Source organism: Macrobrachium nipponense, chromosome 21 (genome assembly GCF_015104395.2).
Source record: "Macrobrachium nipponense isolate FS-2020 chromosome 21, ASM1510439v2, whole genome shotgun sequence".
Classification (NCBI taxonomy): Eukaryota; Metazoa; Arthropoda; class Malacostraca; order Decapoda; family Palaemonidae; genus Macrobrachium; species Macrobrachium nipponense.
The window spans coordinates 40,585,541-40,599,784 of NC_087212.1; the positions used below are offsets into that span (position 1 = coordinate 40,585,541).

At 37.8% G+C, this 14,244-nt stretch overlaps 1 pseudogene; it reads left to right on the top strand.

Annotated features, from left to right (window-relative positions):
• The first annotated feature begins 10,007 nt into the window (after positions 1 to 10,007).
• LOC135197951 (uncharacterized) overlaps positions 10,008 to 14,244 on the top strand; it is a 22,240-nt pseudogene continuing 18,003 nt past the window's right edge.

Consider the following 14,244-nt stretch of genomic DNA (forward strand, 5'->3'; position numbering starts at 1 on the left):
GATTAACGAATGAAAAAAAGGAAATTTGCAACATACTGGCAGAACGATATAAGAGAGTAATTCACCCCTAGAATAGATAATGAAGATAATGATATAGAAGTAAGGGATGAAAATAGTGAATATTTAGCTGACATAGATATTAATGAAGCTGATATTGTGCAGGCTATTAATGAAATTAAAAATGGAGCTGCTGCAGGGCCTGATGGAATTCCTGCTATTTTGTTAAAGAAAGTAGTTCATTCTATCGCAAAGCCACTTGCAATATTATTAAGACAAAGTGTAAGATACAGGCAAGATTTATGATGACACAAATAGCATATATTACCCCTACTTTCAAAAGTGGATCAAGACTAGAGGCAAGTAATTATAGGCCTGTGAGTCTAACATCACATATTATGAAAGTGTATGAAAGGGTAATGAAGAAAAATATTATGAAACATTTAATAAAAAATAATTTGTTTAATAAAAGGACAACATGGTTTCGTACCCGGAAAAAGTACACAAACCCAACTGTTAGTCCACCCACCGGTGAGAACATATTCAAAAATATGAAAAGCGGAAATGAAACAGATGTGGTTTATTTAGACTTTGCAAAAGCTTTTGATAAAGTAGACCATAATATATTAGCGAAGAAAATTAGAAAACACAATATCGTGGATAACAAGTAGGAAGATGGTTAAAAGAATTTTTACACAACAGAAAACAGATAGTTATTGCAAACGACGAGAAATCGGATGAAGTCAAGGTAATATCCGGTGTGCCGCAAGGTACGGTGTTAGCTGCAATACTGTTTTGTTATTATGATTGAAGACATAAGACAATAATGTGAAGATTCGGTAGTGAGTAGTTTCGCAGATGACACAAGAATAAGTAGAGAAATACTTGTGATGAAGATAGGAACGCTCTACAAAGAAAAAGAAACCTTAACAAAGTATATTGATTGGTGGGCAGAGGTAAATAGGATGGTATTTAACTCTGATAAATTTGAATCAATAATTATGGAGACAGAGAAAGAAAGCTATATGCATATAAGGGACCTAATAATGAGACCATCACAAATAAGGAAGCAGTTAAAGACCTTGGTGTGATGATGAATAGGAACATGTTATGCAATGATCAAATAGCAACTCTGTTGGCAAAATGTAAAGCAAAAATGGGAATGTTGTTACGGCACTTCAAAACAAGAAAAGCTGAACACATGATTATGCTTTATAAAACATATGTTCGTAGTCCACTTGAATATTGCAATATGATATGGTACCCACACTATCAAAAGGATATTGCACAAATAGAGAGTGTACAAAGGTCCTTTACAGCTAGAATAGAAGAAGTTAAGGACCTAGACTACTGGGAAAGACTACAATTCTTAAAATTATATAGTCTAGAAAGGAGAAGAGAACGCTACATGATAATTCAGGCATGGAAACAGATAGAAGGAATAGCAGAAAATATCATGGAACTAAAAATATCAGAAAGAGCAAGCAGAGGTAGATTAATAGTGCCCAAAACTATACCAGGAAAAATAAGGAAAGCACACAGGACATTAATCCACTACGCACCAGCATCGATAATGCAGCGTCTATTCAATGCGTTGCCAGCTCATCTGAGGAATATATCAGGAGTGAGCGTAGATGTGTTTAAGAATAAGCTCGACAAATATCTAAACTGCATCCCAGACCATCCAAGATTGGAAGATGCAAAATATACCGGAAGATGTACTAGCAACTCTCTGGTAGACATTAGAGGTGCCTCACACTGAGGGACCTGGGGCAACCCGAACAAGATGTAAGGTCTGTAAGGTAAGGGAAAGAGAATGTTAGGAAATTGAGTATTAGCAAAATATGAAAAATAAGGCACACTGTACCTCTGAAATTTGGATAACATTTTCTCTCTCTCTCTCTCTCGTCTTCTCTCTCTCCTCTCTCTCTCTCTCTCTCTCTCTCTCTCTCTCTCTCAAGGAAAAGAAAGGAATAAGAAAATTTTGTATTTGTATGAGGTGAATAAGTAGTGATGCCCATATACCACTAAAATTTAGATATCAGTCTCTCTCTCTCTCTCTTCTCTCTCTCTCTCTCTCTCTCTCTCTCTCTCTCTCTCTCTGAGGGAAAGAGAATAAGAAATTTTGTATTTGTTTAATGAGAATAAGATAATGATGCCCAGTATACCTGTAAAATCTAGATAACAGTCTCTCTCTCTCTCTCTCTCTCTCTCTCTCTCTCTCTCTCTCTCTCTCTGAGGGAAAGAGAATAAGAAATTTTGTATTTGTATAAGGAGAATAAGATAATGATGCCCAGTATACCTTTTAGAATTTAGATAACAGTCTCTCTCTCTCTCTCTGCTCTCTCTCTCTCTCTCTCTCTCTCTCCTCTCTCTGAGTAGGCTAGGTTAAGGCCGCAAAGAAGGGGAAACCATGAGGAGAATTTAGCCTGATTGGGTGACTGGAAGAAGCTGCTGCAACGGTTGTTATCGCCCAGGGAAGGGGAAATGGCAGAGGGGTAAAAGGAGATCGTAAAAACAAGCTGCTGTTGTTATCGCGAAAGGGAAAGAAAAATAAAAGAAGAGGCGATCAAAAGGAGGAGCTTTTGTCTTGACGTGCGGGTCGAGGAATGGCTGGGGAAGGTTTTTTAACTTGTCGGATGGAGGAAAGTGGTAAGATTCTGCTACCAGCGTAGGAGAGAAGAGAGAGAGAGAGAGAGACGAGAGAGAGAGAGGAAGAGAAGAGAGAGAGAGAGAGAACCTACGTAAGTATGCAAGTGCCCTATGAGATTAACCTAGCGATGTATTTATCTATACTCTGTTTTTTTCATCTGTCCATTCGCTTGTGGTGTTTGCGTATGGTAACACTGCGTCCCGGGCTTTAGATAGTTACATTGCTTACATTCAACAATAATAATAATATCCTATTTCGAATATTAACGGTGTAATTCGCATACTGTAATTTATTAAAAGACTTTTCAGTTGCAAATGTACACCCAGATATTCTTTTATTTACCTAAAACTTACACATAGCGTAACTATTTAAAGCCCGGGACGCAGTGTTACCATACAAAAACACCACAGGCGGATGGACAGATGGAAAAAAACAGAGTATAGTTATGTGTATTAGCGTTTCTTAAACGTGTCAATTTTTTTTTCATTAACACAAGGCTTCTCGTAGCATCTGAAGGAAACCTTTTCTATCCGTGAGAAGTAAGTCCCACCAACTTCAATCAGCTGGGCAGTTTCAGGCCGAGATGGAGTATAGCATTTCAAGGTTTTCGGAATAGCCACGAATAATTAAGACTGTTTACTGTTTATAACAAGGGGCCGTCTCCTAATTCGAGAACCAGCAGTGTTGACGCAGCATATGAAATTTCAATGGAAGCAATAGGGTTGGATACTTTGATAGGATACTTGATACCGCTTGATTTTATGATTCAGGTATGGAATTCATCATGGAAACGTCTCTTGAATTTGATAGGTCATTGCATATTCACGAGGCTCTGGGTTAGCGGCGATGAATATGCAATCTACCCCTGTTACTCTCGGATGCCTCGGTATCACCCTGCTTCTATCTACCGTCTCCTCTCAGCGGACGTTAGCGTTTCTATTTACATCTCATTATGCCCCATATGGGGCAGTGCCGTCAGTGCACCTCACGTGGTGAACTGTAGGCAGTACTGAAGGATGCTTCAAGCGTTCCTTCGACCACTAGCTGCAACTCCATTCTCGTTTACTTTCTTCAGCCTTGCTGTCCGAACTCTCTTATTACTCTTACTCCTTATGCCAACCGTTGGTTTTCTCCCAGTTTCACCTTTAGGTCCTATTGCTTTATCTCATTAATTTTCTGGATCTCTTTATCTTGCTGTCCAATCACTCCAACTCCCTCTTAATTTCTGTATGGCCGAAAGTGCCCCAGTGTTGGGCATGACAGACTAAATTTTATCTATAATAATAAAATCCGAGTGGATCTTTCTTGTTTTTCGGCCCAGGGTGAGGTTAGGGTAGGGAGAGGATCGGGAGGGTAGGGGAAACGTGACACATCCACCCTCCCCCTGCAAACCTGTTTGTCCGTCATGGGTGGGGGCAGTTTAGGTAGGGGAGAAATGATAAGCAGCGATGGGTTCCACCGGAGCTTAGCGCGCGCCATCAAGCTCGTAAATAAATAGAATTCCTCTCTATATGCATGTATGTAAAAAAAAGGGACAAATTTTATATTCGATAGACTCTTGACCTTCAAGAACTCAGAGAGGCTCGATCCTACATTGACCAAAGAGATCAGTTACGTAAGAGAGGTAAAAAGGTGAACGGAAAACTTTCGAACTAATATAAATTCATGAGGTTCCAATCAAGTCCGGCCGACGAATAGGAGGGAAATATGGCTCTCGATTCTTAACCTTCCTCACCAAAGACCCAATAAAAGAGAAGGTTTCCCAGTTGCCTTTGAGTCTTCATTTTGTAGCCGTTGTTTTCATTTTTTTGCTTGGAAAGCTGCAATTTCTCGTCGTCAGCCGCCTCGTATCCTAAGTGTAAACTTGCAGATTTGTTTTCTATTTTATTATTTGTGTATGTCTGTGTAAGAGCATTTAGTACGTTATATATTTTCTGAGACATTCTAAAACTCCGTATACCCTTTTTATATTTGTCTCTATTTATTTTGATTTAATTAAGCAATTCCTAGGAGATGCAATTAGCTTTAGGGAATATTATATTCACGGATTGATGGAAAGACGTAAGGATATTTCTAGAAATTGGTGAAATGTCATTATATATGTTTGTACAACATTTCGTGGAACTGTTTTGACATAGCTTGTGTGTCATTGTTTGGTAAATCAACCTCAAAAAGATTTCTGTCGCAGGACTGGGAAGCACTATTCGATACTGCAAAAATAGATGAAATAAGATGTTTCCTAGGTCTGTGAGCCTAGGTATTGTGACATTTTATGGAATTAAATCAACATGACACCGAATAGGTTGTCGAAGTTTCTGTGATTCTGGATTTTCATGACGAAAAACAAACTTTGGCCTTAATAAAGTAATTAATTCAAAGCAGTATCTCTCCCTAAGACGAGACGGAAGTGTTCTCTTATTACAAGGCCTATGTTGGTATTATTATTATTGTGTATGATGTCGTTCTTTTCAAGCATGATTAGCAGTTCTAGGGAATTAGATAATTCTTTTAGTCTTTCCCAGTATAAATTCTTCTTATTTTTGTCATCCCAGTCCTAAATTATAAATTTGTGTAACAGATGTTTAGTAAGAAGGGTTGTAGTGCGATAAACGTGGAGAGAAACCAAAGCTGAGGTTGGTAGGATCATCCAATTGAAAAGATGTACCTGTATCTTGAGGTGGTTTGGTCACGTGGAGAGAAAGGAGATCGATCGGTTTGCTGGGATGGTGTACAATTAGGAAGTGAAAGTCCAAGAGAGATGGAGATGATTAGCGCAGTCTGCGGTTGTGATTGTGTGGGGGCGGGGGCGGGGGGGGGGGGGGGGGGGGGGTGGCTGGGGGTTAGGGCCTCGACGAACAGCTGATGAGGTTTCTGCTGAGGTTTATGAAATGGCTGAATTTGACTGATACAGTGGAAGTTTGCTGCACTTCAGTTCGTCGTTGAACCTGATGGGGATAGTTGTCTTGTTTTTCTTTGGCGCCACCTTTATAGTGAAATTTTCTCTCTCTCTCTCTCTCTCTCTCTGTATATATATATATATATATATATATATATATATATATATATATATATATATATATATTGCGCTTTTGTAAATGGAGTATTGACGGTTCAGTGACGTTTTGTGCAGTTGCCCTAGTGTTTAATCTAATAAGGACGTCAAAACGATTGGGCAACTAAACTTTTGCGTAAGCGCTGCAAATTGGAAACCAAATTGCACCGACACTCCTTCGCACATTGCACAATTCAGTTCAAAGTTTTGTTCTGCCCGTTGTTGCACAATGCAGAGCCAATCGTCAGGATCGCAAATGAATATTCATCAAGCACCGACGACCTCAAGAAAAACCTTCAACAAAAGAGTTGAGTAAATATAAGCCAGCAAAACTGAATTATTAGGAATACGAATTCCTTTTATAAAATGCATTTAAAATGTCAAAAGTAAAATAGATTTGTGATTTGATTTTATTAAAAATATAGACTACCCACCCTACAAGCAATGGGACATTTCCGACCTTTCAGCACTTGAGATAGTTAAAACAGCGAGTTAGAGTGGTTGGACAGCAAGATAAAGAATTCCATAAAATAAAGGACATGAAGTACAAGGACCTAAAGCTAGAACTGGGAAAATTACCCACAAAGAAGTAATAGGTAAAGAGGTTGGACAGCAAGACTGAAGAAAGGAAGCAGGAACGGAGATAAAGTAAAAGGCTAAAACGTTGGTGCAGCTGAGGGCTGGAGGGATTAAACAAACGCACTATAGTAATGCCTACAGTGCGCCACTTATATTCGCTTTCTTCATCTTACTTTCCATTCTCTCCTAACTCTTGATTCATAGTGCAACTGCTTTGAGGTTTTCCTCCTGTTACACCTTTCAAACATTTTACTATCAATTTCCATTTCAGCGCTGAATGACCTCTTAGGTCCCAGTGCTTGGCCTTTGGCCTAAATTCTCTATTCAACTCAACTCCAAGAAAGAAAAGCGAATACACTGTATACCAGAGACTCCGGTTGCTCTGTGGCTTTCATTCCTCCTATTGAAACTTGTTGCTAGTCACGGGATACTGTTGCTACGTCGGAGATGCTTAAACACTTGTTGCCAAACATGAGCATTGTCCTGCACTTGACTTGGATGGCACTTGTTGCAAGGTTCGAGCCTTTGTTCTTTGGACAGCCAATTAGACAAGAAGGGTCACCCAGCTTGGTTCTTCGGAAGTAGCAATGGTTGTGTTTTATTACGCTAATTAGGACAGTAATTTTATCCGATCCTCTTTCCAGATGGAGTGATCTTAGCAAAACTGGATTTAAACAGTTCAGCTGTTAACGTGATATTATATATATAATATATATATATATATATATATATATATATATATATATATATATATATATATATATGAATGTATACACACACACGCTATATATATATATATATATATATATATATATATGTGTGTGTGTGTGTGTGTGTGTGTGTCTAGACACTTGGGGAACGAAATTTAAACATTAAATGAGAGTGAAAAACACACATTAATTTCTTGGTAAAATACAGTAAAGTATATAAGAAATATCCAGAATAGGTGAAATTTTAATTTTCCAGAATGAAAATATTTTCGAGTGAACTTATTCATATATTGTGTAATTCATGTTTGTGTGCTGAAATTACGTAATTGATAACAATGATAATCCGAATCAGTTCAAAAAAAAGAGGAAGCTAACGTAAACAGATAAAATGACTTAACTGTTGTATATACTACTATACCGTTTGTTATGTAAGCTTAAACAAACTTGGACTTTTTAACAATATTATTTTTTTACTGGGACTATTTAAGTTTTTTTTTTTAGGCTGAGTGGTTTTCGTTTCCATTTTTTTTTTACGGCTACATGAGTTTTCTTTGATTTTTGGATTTAAAAGCAACCCGAGTAGCTACTCTTCATAGGGCTTTTGTTTGTCTGAAATCATCTAAAATTCTATCACATTTCCGCTTCCCATCTGCGTTGTGCTGGTGTTCTGTGGAAAACGAAAGTGCTCTCTCTCTCCCGTTCGCTCTGGCCAGCAGCCAAAACTTACCATTACACATCTTTGGCCCGGTGACAGGACCTGCCTTCTAGTGAACAGCCAAAATTCCCGTATCTCTACACACAGAGAAAACGTCGATGTCGGATACGTAGATAGACAGTGACTTTTAGTATGATATGGGAATCTTAAATTAGTAGAAGACACGTTTCGTCGATGATCGTTGATATGCATTGGGTATGCGTAGTTGTAATGAGGAGACGTGTGAATATAAAGACCATTTGCAATAGGGATCTTAGAAGATATATATATATATATATATATATATATATATATATATATATATATATACTATATATATATATATGATGAGAGAGAGAGAGATGAGGTGATAAGCAAGCAAAGACAGGAGCGTTAGGCACGGCGGGGGACTAGCAAATTCTTATAAATAAATAAATATAAGAAGACAATTGCTGCCTCTTCCGGGGAGGGGTAAAAGGGAAGCCTTTTATATATATATATATATATATATATATATATATATATATATATATATATGTGTGTGTGTATATGTATGTATGTATATGGATATGTGTGTGTGCGTGTGTTTGTCAGTAATGAAAAAATCGTTTGAAACTTAATATGCCAGTAAATTTAGAGCATGTTGAGCTGCTCAAGGATTTCTTGTGGAGGCCTCTTTCCTTATTCTGTGGTGCGTGTTCTGACATTCTCTGATATAGAGCAGCTGAGTAATTATAGGAGCTGTATATGTCTCCCATTTAAAAACATATTTCCTTCGTTTCTTTTGATGAAACATAACAAAGTTTTAACTTCTCTTCGCGTTTCACCTTCGTAGAAACTTCTTTTTGATTTCAGGAGGTTTTAATTTAATTTCCGCTCTGCGAATTTGTTTCACCTTCGAAAAAACCTTTGTGAATTCTCCAGAATGTTTAATCTCATTTCTCCCTTGTGAGTAGTGTCAGTTCATCAGGCTGATATCCAACGATTAAAATTCTCCAAAGCAATTACAGTAACAAAGTGTCTCAGCGGACTTAAACTTGTATCGTTTCGGTCAGAATTATTCCAGATAAAAGAACCCTCTTCTTGTGACGGGAGATATTTGTTGATGAGGATATGCATCCACTAAGTTGCTAATGTTGTGCAACTTTTCAGGTCAGAGAGTTCTTTCACGATCCTGGTCTAAAGTATGAATGTGACACTTCAGTTGTTTATTCTCTGGAGTAACCCTCTGTTAGTTGAAACGGCATAATTAATATATATATATATATATATATATATATATATATATATATATATATATATATATATATATCTGTGTGTGTGTTTCTGCATCTATATACATGTGTTTATATATATATATATGTATGTATTATGGACGTATGTGCGTGTGTGCATATTATGAGCTTTATGAACGGAGCATCATCGTTACAGCAGAGTAAAAATAGCAGCGTTTCCGCCGCTCTATCCATCCGCACGAGAGTTATATTAATTGATTGTATTGCCCTCACCGTTAATAGACTTTCTCGATCTATTGCACTTCCGCAATAACGGGCTTCATGAAAAGCTCTGGTTATTTGTCCAGATCCACGTTGTGGGGTGGGTGGGTGGGGGTAGGGAGGGGGAGGGGTTTGCTTTCCACTCACATTCATATATCGGGGTCAGGTGAATGAACTGCTTAATAGACAGGCCTTTGTTTTCAGCGGTTCCTTTTCAATTGGCCCGTTGTGTAATTCCGAACTGGAAACAAAAATCCTCTTTCAACATTCATTGCATTATTGTTGTACCCTTCTTTGTGGATTGTAGATCTATTATTTATGATGAAATTGTCGAGTAAAGCTTACATTTTCAATTTAATTCATTCACGAGTCTAACGGTTCGTTCATTGGGAAATAAATGCGGATATTGCATGGAAGAGTTGGTGCTGAAAATGCTTCATTGGGACAGCGATATTTGTCACTCTGTCACTCATATTCTTTTGACGTACCAACTGTAATTGTTATTTTTCCGTTATCGAAAAAAGTATTAATGGTTTTAGTTTTATAGCATGCAAAAGTGGAAGTTTTCGTAATTAGTTTCGTCGTAGTCATATATATATTTATCTATCTATACACACACACTCACACACACACACACCCACACACAAACACACGCACACACACACACACACACACACATATATATATATATAATATTATATATATATATATATATATATATATATATATATATATATATCATGTTTCACGTTACTAAGATGTTATCGCTTGTGGAATTCGCCAACTGATGGCTTTTCTGCACTTTTTCTTCGACAGATATCTACTCTTCTTTAGCCCCGCTTCTCTCAGCTGTCGTCTAAGTAGGTCTGGGTCTTCCAACAATTCTAGTGCCCACAGGGAGCCCAGCTGCTACCGATGTTCTCCCAGGAATAGTGCTGAGGACATGCCCAAAACCTTACCAATACTGTAACGTCTACGTATGGAACTTCAGAAATTTTACGTTTAACTTTTCTATGCAGACTGTTTTTTGGCCATTTTTGCCTTGCTTGCAACATGGTTATAGTACAAGCAGATATCCATATATTGCAATTTTGCATGCATGTAGACTGCATTTCAGTGGGGTCTCCCGGTATTTTCTTGCGTTTCAAAGGATCTCCCAATTCGTTTCGTCTATTTTGCAAGAAGAAAGTGGATTCCTAAAGGCAGTATATCTGTTTGTTCATTCACCTGTTGTGTTTATTTGCTATGCTTGCTGAAATACTTCGGTGAATTTCGAATCATTGTCTCAAGATTACAAAATCTGGCAGTCGTACCAAGAGAACGCGAGCGCATGCAATTTTGATTGCTTGCTCTTGTATCATCATACTTCCGGCACTGCGCCCTTCGGTAGGTCGACCATTGGAAAAAGATGAGATCTTTCAAACTCTCCAGCAAATGGACAGAGTTACGAGCGATTCAGTTCTTTGCACTTGACATTCAGATAAGAAATATCGTATTTACACTTTTAATTTTATTCAGAGCAACAACATCCTCAGAGAATTCGTTCTTTTGTATTCAATCATGGGTTATGTTTTTCACATTTTATGTCAAACGGCTGATTAAAATGTACTTTTCACATTCTTTTCAACTTTAGGTTGATATTCCTTGGCAAATGTGCGTTTTGACAATTATTTCCCCATAAGCATGAGCCAGCCAACCAGTGCCATTTGCAGGCAGTATGAAAGACCTTGCCGAGCCCGAAAGACTGGACGAAGACTAACGCAGAAACATATTCGAAAAGAAGGAGCCAGAGCGAGCCAGCGGAACTGATGACAGAGATGGAGGAACACCATAATCAGCATTACCTGGACTATTCAAAGCTCGTGACGTTTTCCACTTAAGTCATTTGGAGGCCAATAGCCCCCTTTCATTCCTTGCACGATCACGTTAAAGGAAGGCATCATTTTAGTTAAGGCAAAAGAGCCCTCTGTATTCATTCTGTAAACGAGGCAAGATGACGTCTGTAATCAGGATTATTCAGCAATTCGGTAGAGATGTCAAATACACCGTCAGTTGGTGTTTGGAATGATTGAAGGAAACCAGGAACGTTGTGGGGTTCTTTATGAAAGGGAGAGGACGTTTGGAAATATGGCGGCTGTACTGAATAGCCTTATTCCAAAATGCTTTTGTATTAGAATAAAAAGAAAACAAGTAAAAATGTCATGGCCTGGTGGTGGCCTATGTTGTTGGCTGCCAGAAGTACGGTTATGGCTAACTTGAACCTTTAATGAAATAAAAACTACTGAGGCTAGAGGGCGTCAATTTGGTAAGTTTGGTGATTGTGAGGTGGATGATCAACATATCAATTTGAAGCCCCTTTAGCCTCAGTAGTTTCTAAGATCTGAGGGCGGACGGACAGACAAAGCCGGTACATATTTTTCATTAACAGAAAACTAAAACAATCCTATATTACGTATAATTACAGTAAACCCTTTCCTCTGTAAGTTGTCTATTGTTCTCATATATGTCAATATGCTTTCGTTCCAGGGTTATTCAGCACCATTGAAAGACATCCTGAAAAATAATCTGAGAATCTGGCATTAATGAACTCGGCTTTGTTTTAGTTACCCAAGTTGTTCTTTTATGCGTTCTCTTTCATTGATCACAGATCTGCATTGTCTTGAAAAGTTGCTAAAAAGGTCTTTTGTGATATCACTCCAGTGTTACAGCTGTGCGAAGTGGCGCAATATAGATTATGTCGAATTAACCATGCTCTTACCAGAAGTTTTGTCTTTACATCATCAGTTCATTATATAAATTCATGAATAAATATGAATTCAAGAAGTTTATACTGTCGTTCAAAGACAGATTAAGACCTGAAAGATAGATCCGGCCAAAGGTCTATAGAATCCAAAATAGTTCCGATTAAAGTGTTTATAATTTATGGTCTGTAACTCGAGACAATTCAGATCAGTTGTCTGTAAATTGAGAACTTTTAAAGCAGTTTCGATTTATGGTCTGTAAACCGAACGATAGCTCCTACTAATGGTCTATTAAATTTTCAAAATAGTTTCCGATTTAGTGATAAAAGGTATCGATGTTGTAGTCGTCTACATAAAAACATCAGTTAATTTACAAACAACTATCGGTCCTTCATACGAAGAACCAGAAGCAATAACCATCTGAAACTTTGTTTTGATTTCTAAATAAGACAAATTGCAGATGAAAAGTGTATTTTCTCCAGTTATGTTCTTAAGAGGAGAGACAAGATCTAGAAAGAAGGGTCCTTAAAACTCCCTAATTGGAACTGTCGTGTTCACCTGCCCTGGAATGCCAGTGGTCATTCTTGTTCATTTTCTTTTTCAGCTTCCCTTAATGCCCTCGAATTAAAGGCTCCGAAACGTTTCTTCCACCGCTCCTTCTGTCTCCTTTCACAGACTTTTTTTTTTTTTTTCCCCGGACTTGAGTTTCCATCGCATACCATTTCGAAGGTTTATTTCTACCTCTGTCGAAAGGAAAACGAACGAAAGAAAAATAAAATACTAGTTAGATGACGGGGCATTTTTCGAGTTCATCAAGTTGCGATTGACAAGTGGTCAGCTTTGTGGAACAGCAGAAAAAAGGTATATATATCAGATTTCGGTCAGTTATTTTTCATCATTCTGTGGAAGTCAAAAGGCAGAACAAGTGATACTCCAAGCTCAGAACGTCAGCTAAGTTTCAGTCCTTCCACTCCTGTCTAATAAAAACATACTAATAACGTTTGAACTAGTGTAATTTGCTGCCTATTAATCTTTGTTACGATGATACTGAAATACAGTCATATACTCGTAGGTGATTTACAGCTACTTTGCAATATCAGACGTACATATACGTACGCATATGTATAATTCGTTACCCTTTGTGTGTGTTCGTTCTTTATCAAGTTTTTTTAAAAGATTTGAAATAATAAATCTTATCTCTTATTTCGAAAAGTGGTTTTTTTTTTTTTTTTTTTTTTTTGACAATCATAAACTCACTTGACTACGAGGATTTTGTTTTCTGAATTGTTTTGAACTTTGGGTTTACTTCCTAGAATTAACCGAAGTGAAGTCTGGTCTCAGGTATTGATCTTATGACAAGATGTTAGCTTTATGTTTTTTCCAATCAAGTATGCTTGTGTATAAAATGAGCTAGTGATATCTAGACATCAAAAGTACATCAATTATCGTAATAGAAGTGAAATCAATGTTGCCAAGTGACCATGCCTTCTGATGTCACTCCTGAACTTCTTGCTTAAGTGAAGACACCTTCCTCAAGTAATAGCTTAATATGGGGAGGACACGCTGTGAATTAAGGAGAGAGAGAGAGAGAGAGAGAGAGAGAGAGAGAGAGAGAGCGCCACCTTGCCCAATGCACACTCCCTGGCAACGACGTGTCCACTTACAGACCCTCTTAGGACGTCGACTTTAAAGGGTTAATGAGGTTGTTTCTATAACGTCAACCGTAATAAACCGTGACTTGTCTCCTCTTATGTAATGGTGTTATATTGCTTCCCTTTATTACCCAAAATTCGGTCGATTATCGAAGTGCATTATCTTAAGTTCGTGGCCGGCTGCTCCATCACAGCCAGACGATAACTTTCGTGACAATCACTGAACGTCTCTTCATTGTTTACGCTTCAAGCATTTGCAGACTTACTCCGAGGTTGAGTGGTCCAATATGGTGCAATAATAGGTGCAGTAAATACTGAAAGGAGCTGAGAATCCCCTGCAGCAAAACAAAAACCAGCAATTTGGTGTATTAATCGTCAGAATCCAGTGTGTGTCATCCGAGAAAGTTAATATCCAGTCGCCATTCTTCATTGTGTGGCATAATTTTTATAACAGACAGGTCTTTAATTTCTTCATGAATATTTGGATTTCAACCCATCGCTTGAGTACCTCGGAGGAAGCAGCGTGCTAAGAAGTCCTTTTTGTTTTTGTTTTACTTTTCTCTATTCCTCCAGATTTATCCTTTTGCATCAACGTGTAACTAAACTTTAAGAGTTATAATTTGCTCTCAGAGGTCTGATACCATTTCCGGTTCGATATTCCTTATCGCGA